Genomic DNA, 6,437 nt, shown 5'->3' with positions numbered 1-6,437 from the left:
TGTCTGCTGCCAGCCCTGGTGCAGGCTGAGGGGCTCAGGGAGCCTCCAGGACCCTGCAAGGACGCTGGGGTGGGCTGGCCACACAAAACCGAGCAATCCAGGGGGAATTCTGAACCCCAGAGTGAGGGTGCCCTGGGCAGCTGGCCCGAATTCACCCTGTCACTCACCCCACGACAGATTTTTCTTCTCTTGGAGCATCCCCTATCAGACCCACAGCTGGCTGGAGGTACAAATGGCTCTGGAATTGGAGAATATTTCCCGGGGCTGATCCTTTCACTGCCACAAGTTGGCTCCCAAGTGTCTCTGCTGCCACCAGACAGTCTGATCTGTGCCTGGAGGGGTGAGGCTGGGTCAGATCAGAGTTAAAACTGGCTGCACTGAGCTGTTGTGCCTTTGAAACTTCCATGGGCTGCAAGGAATCTCCTGACAATGATCCTGTTCCAAAGGGGCCAGGCAGGGAGCCTGGGAAGGCAGGGAAGAGGTGGCAATGTCCAGCAGAGGAAGGTGCTATCACCCTGATTTTTTATCATTTTCTAAGCCTTCTGATATTTACATTCTTGTAACAAAGTTTCTCACGCTCTTTATGTAAATAACTTATTGTTTTGCATTCTTTTATGGAGGAGGAGAAATTTGATGGACTGTTGGTTTGTCCAGTGTCATTGGAGAGGTGGCACTGTCACCCTCCAATCCGCTGTCACTTCTGGAAATCTATAAATGTTGGAGTCAGAAATCACAAAGTCTTTTTCTCGCCTTGGAAGAGCAGTGTGTCCACATCGTGTTGTTTCGTGTCCTATAGTGCCAAGGTGGCACCCTAAAAAGAAAGAAGGAAATTTCCCAGCACACAGCCAGAGCAAGGGTTAATCCAGGGGGGCTCTGGGGAGCCACCCCCACGCTGCAGACAGCAGGAAATTCTGCTCTTGGCCTTCAGGAGGGAAACAATCCCGGAGCAGGAGCAGACAGGCCAGGGCAAGCTTTGGGGAGGATCCAGTTTCAGGATTAGGCAACGGCCCGGGAAGGCAGGGGCCGGGGAGGCTGGGAGGGGACACGGGAGGAGATGGACAGCGGGAGCAGCCTGCCCTGTCACCTCCCTGTCACCTGCCTGTCACCTCCCTGTCACCTGGAGTGCGTGGGACCGACAGGGAGCGGACAGGGGGGGACGGGGATGGGACGGGAATGGGGCTGGGATGAGGCTGGGATGGAACTGGGATAGAGCAGGGTTGGGACAGGGATGAAGCAGAGTTGGGACAAGGGTGAAGCAGGATTGGAACAGGGATGAGATAGAAATGGGGCAAGGATGGGACAGGGCTGGAGAAGGGTTGGGGCAGGGACAAGACAGGGATGGGACAGGGGATGGGACAGGGATGGAACTGGAATAGCACAGGGATGGACCTGGAATAGCACAGGGATGGAACTGGGATGGAACAGGTCTGGGACAGGGATGGGACAGGGATGGGACAGGGATGGGACAGGGGATGGGACAGCGATGGAACTGGTATAGCACAGGGATGGAACTGGAATAGCACAGGGATGGAACAAGTCTGGGACAGGGATGGGACAGGTCTGGGACAGGGATCAGGCAGTGCTGGAGCAGGATTAGGACAAGGATGAAGCAGGGTTGGTGCAGGGATGGAATGAGGACAGGACAGGGCTGGACCAGGGATGAAGGACTCTGGCTGGGGGCTGATGGTGGCCAAGAGGGCAGCAGGACCGTGCCATCCCTCTCTGCTCATCCTGTGGCGTTTTGGGATCAGAATTCATTTCATTTCCAGGCTGAGGAAAGGCTTTTCCCTTGCTCTGGGCAGCCCCCTGAGAGGGCAGGACGGAGCTGGAGCCCCAGGAAGGGACTGCAGCCTGCAAAGATCAGCAGCAGCAAAGCAGGAGCACCCCAGGGAGGCACAGAATCACCAGGCTGGAAAAGAACTTCCAGATCATCCAGTCCAACCTTCCCAGTCTGCTCCTGACTCGGTGGCCAGGAAATTCCCCCTCCATCCCTCGGCTCTGCAGTGAACTCACAAGGATAGGGCTGCTCTTCTTACAAGCAGGAGGCTTTTATGTTGTAAATTAAAAGATCCAGACAAAATGAACCCTGAGAGCTGAGTCCCCAGGAATCACAATGACTCAAACACCAGCTTTTCACAAGAAAATAAATTCACTGCTCTGGCTGCTTTAATCATCAGGCTTTTCTACCTTTACCATCGCCCCAGCAAACACTTGTGCCTTCATTTAATGCTCTTCAGCCTAATACCCACCACAAAAGAAATCCAGCAGAAAGCCTGGCTGATAACTTCAGCGAATTTCCATCTGACCCTCCCCTTGGGTTTTGGGGTGAGTGTTGAGCGAAGGAGCTTTAAAAGCATCTTTTCATTTAGCAGAGGCTCACCGAGCCAAGAATCATACCTCACTCTGTCAGAAGAAAAACAAGATGTGGGCTCAGAGCAATTGAGCAGCGCTGGAGCCCGGGATGGAAAATCTTGCCTCCAAAGCCAAACAAGGTTTCACTGCCAGTGTTGTAAGGCAGGGAGATGCAAAATTTTTGTGGCTGGTGTTTCTCACCCGTGCCTTGGGATCTGGGGCTCTTTGGAAATGAAAGAGCCCCGGTTTAGGTGATGCTTTAAATGAGAATTGTTTAACCCTTGGTCGGGCTGTGAGAGAAGAGCAGGCACGGGCATCCCGGGAAGGGAAAATGAGTGAAAATGGGTTAAAATTCAGTGTTTGGGCTCTTGGTCTGTGCAAAACGCCTCAGCAGGAAATTTCAGTCAGGACAGGAATTTTAGGGTCAGGACAGGAATTCCAGAGCTGGAGGAAGGAGGAGGGAAGGAGCTGGAAGTGATTGAGAGCAAAGCATCTTTTAGGGGCAGAAAACTGCCCAGAAGGACCTGATTTGGGGCTCTGTGGAGTGAGAGAGGCAGAGCTTCACTTCCCCATCTGCGCAGCCTCGCAGGGTGAGGGCAAAGGAGAACAAACATAAATAAATAAAAAAACTTTGAAAATCCCAAAACAAACCTAAAACAAACCCAAAACAAACCCCACTTTTTAAATTTTTTTTTCCCCTATTGATTATTTCATTCCAGCCCCAGGGCTGCTCTGGGCAGGGGAATGGAAGCTGGGCAGGAGGAGAGGGAGAGGGAGAGGGGAGTGGGATCCTGGTGAAAGAGAGTGGGATCCCGGGAAAAGGGAGTGAGATCCCGGGAAAAGGAGTGGGATCCCGGGAAAAGGAGTGGGATCCTGGGAAAAGGAGTGGGATCCCGGGAAAAGGAGTGGGATCCCGGGAAAAGGGAGTGAGATCCCGGGAAAAGGAGTGGGATCCCGGGAAAAGGGAGTGAGATCCCGGGAAAAGGAGTGGGATCCCGGGAAAAGGGAGTGAGATCCCGGGAAAAGGAGTGGGATCCTGGGAAAAGGAGTGGGATCCCGGGAAAAGGAGTGGGATCCGGGAAAAAGGGAGTGGGATCCCGGGGAAAGGAGTGAGATCCTGGGAAAGGGAGTGAGATCCTAGGAAAGGGAGTGGGATCCCCGGGAAAGGAGTGGGATCCCGGGAAAAGGGAGTGAGATCCTGGGGAAAGGAGTGGGATCCCGGGAAAAGGGAGTGAGATCCTGGGAAAGGGAGTGGGATCCCGGGAAAAGGGAGTGAGATCCTGGGGAAAGGAGTGGGATCCCCGGGAAAGGAGTGGGATCCTGAGAAAAGGGAGTGAGATCCTGGGAAAGGGAGTGGGATCCCAGGGAAAGTAGTGGGATCGTGGGAAAAGAGAGTGGGATCCTGGGCAGGGGAAGGGCATCCCGGGCCGGGCTCGCTGCGGTCGGGAGATGGCAGCAGCACTTTGCTCTTTGCTCTTTGCTCTCTGCTCGGACGGGCCAGGCCGGCCCCCGGGGGCTCCCGAGGCGCTGCCCCCGATCCCGGTGGGATCAGCCCCGCTCCTGGCCCGCAGCCGCCTCCGCAAGCCCGGCCCTGCTGAGCCGAGCTCAGCTCGCACAGAAAGAACCGCCCAGCACAAATTCCCACCTGGAAACGCCTGGAGGGAATTCCCAGCCCGCCCCGGGCAGTGGGGATGGAGGGGGAAGCGCTGGGGCAGGAGAGAGGATCAGCTGAGCTCCCGAATTTGGTTTGGGACAGAGTGTGAGCCTGAAATCAGAGTGTGAGCCTGAAATCAGAGTGTGAGCCTGGAAATCAGAGTGTGAGCCTGAAATCAGAGTGTGAGCCTGAAATCAGGGTGAGCCTGAAATCCAGAGTGTGAGCCTGGAATCCAGTGCCAACCTGAACTCCAGCTCCTCTGAGCTTGTCTCCCATCTGCTCCACTCCCACCCACGCAGGGCGTGCCTGGCCGTGGGTGCCATGGGGACATCCATGGAAATGTCACTGGGAAATGTGCTGCAGGAGGACGAGGTGCCCTCGGCGGCCCCGAGAGGCCACGGCAGGACCCCGACCCCGGCCCCGGGGCCAGCTGGGGTGAAAAGGCTGCTTGAGAGAGGTCAGGAGGAGAAAACCAACCTGCTTTTCTTCGGCAATTATGAAGTGACAAATTACCAGCGAGAGAGCTCATCTGTCTGGGTTTGTTTGGAGAGTCCCCTCCTCTCCGCAAACCTGAGGCACGGCGAGGGTCGGGATCACAGCCCTTCTCTTAAGGATTTCCAAACACTCTGCTGACACCCCACTCCATCTCTGTCAGCGCTGGGAATGCTCAGAAATTCAGCCGTGCCTTCCCAAGAGCATCTCCCACTCTCCATCCTCTCCAGGACCCGGCGCACAGGGAATGGGGGTCCCACCCTGATCCCACATCTCCAAGAGCTCGGGATTTAAGGAATTGTGGTGTTCCTGGTAAAGCAGGGAGCCCCGGAGCTCTCTGTGTGCCGTCACAGCTCCCAGGGCAAGGGTGAATGCCGCGCACACCCAGCCCCGAGACACAACAAAAGCCCGCTGAGGTTTAATTGCATTGCAATCATCTGCTGGTATCAAGGAATCGGGAGGAGAGTCAAAACAGGCACTTTGATCCCTGCAGAAGCTGGAAAAACAGCAACGGCTTGGCCATGGTGCAAAACCTCCTCCTCTTCCTCCTCCTGGAGGGAGAGCAGAGCCCTTCCCAGGTCTGGGGCTCTGGGAGTGCCCCCCAAGAAGAAAACACAGCAGGAACCAAACACAAAATTTAAAAAACCCCACCAAAAATCTGTGGCCAGCTCGGCTTTGCTTTCTTTTCTGTTTCAAGCATGCTTAAAAATAGAAGCAGACCCGATTTTCAAAGCGGTTTTGCCAAGCAGCGGGCAGCAGCGACCCGCGGAGCATCCCGGGTTGCCCCACACACCCCAGCCCGCTCCACCGGGCCCAGGGGCACAAAAACCCCTCGGGAGGGAGGTCAGTGTTTACTCTGCAAACACCGAGTGCTGCCCGGAGGTTAACGAGGCACACAAGCAGCTGGAGATGGGAGCGTGGCCGGCCGGGTGCTGCCGGCTCCCTGGGGGCTCCCCAAGCGGGGCAGGGAGTGGGAATGGGCACTTTTGGGTAAATAATCCCTGTGCCCCTTCCCTGCCCTCCAAAAACCTCCTGGCTCCGCTTCCCGAGTGACAAAACCTCATTTTTCCCAGCACGGATCGGCGGTAAGCGAATTGGGGCTCTGATTTTCCATCTCCATCCACCCGCCGGGGGAGGATTTATCCCGGCTGTAAACCCGACAGCGAGCTCAATCTCGTTTGCACCTGGCAACAAATCCAGGTTAAGCGCAGCCTAAAGGCTCCCGAGCCACCCTCTGCTGCCAGCGCCGCTCCTGCTCCGGGAGGGACTGGGGGGAGCAAACATCCCCAGCATCCCGTGTTGGGAATGCCCCAAAGCCCTGTGAGTCCCCAAATTACTCTGTGTGCCCTGAAAATCCCTGTGTGCCCCTTAAATCACTCTGTGCACCCAAATCCCTGTGTGTCCCTTAAATCTCTGTGTGTCCCCAAATCCCTGCGTGCTCCTTAAATCATTCTGTGCACCCAATCCCTGTGTGCTCCTTAAATCACTCTGTGCCCCCAAATCAGTGCTCCTTAAATCATTCTGTGCACCCAAACCCTTGTGTGCTCCCAAATCCCTGTGTGCCCCCAAATGCCTGTGTGCCCCCCAATCCCTGTGTGCTCCTTAAATCACTCTGTGCCCCCAAATCCCTATGTGCCCCCAAATGCCTGTGTGCCCCCCAATCCCTGTGTGCTCCGAAATCACTCTGTGCCCCCCAAATCCTTGTGTGCCCCCAAGTCACTGTGTGCCCCCCAAATCCTTGTGTGCCCCCAAATCCCTGTGAGCTCCTTAAATCACTCTGTGCCCCCAAATCACTCTGTGCCCCCCAAATCCCTCTGTGTCCCCCCAATCCCTGTGTGCCCCCCAAATCACTGTGTGCCCCCCAAATCTCTGTGCCCCCCAAATCCCTGTGCCCCCCAAGCCAAGCCCTGGCACAGCCCCAGCCCAGGGTGGCCTCTGT

Source organism: Passer montanus, unplaced genomic scaffold, assembly GCF_014805655.1.
Source record: "Passer montanus isolate IOZ18808 unplaced genomic scaffold, ASM1480565v1 scaffold73, whole genome shotgun sequence".
Taxonomy (NCBI): Eukaryota; Metazoa; Chordata; class Aves; order Passeriformes; family Passeridae; genus Passer; species Passer montanus.
The sequence above is the reverse complement of the archived record's forward strand: the minus strand, read 5'-3'. Positions refer to the sequence as shown.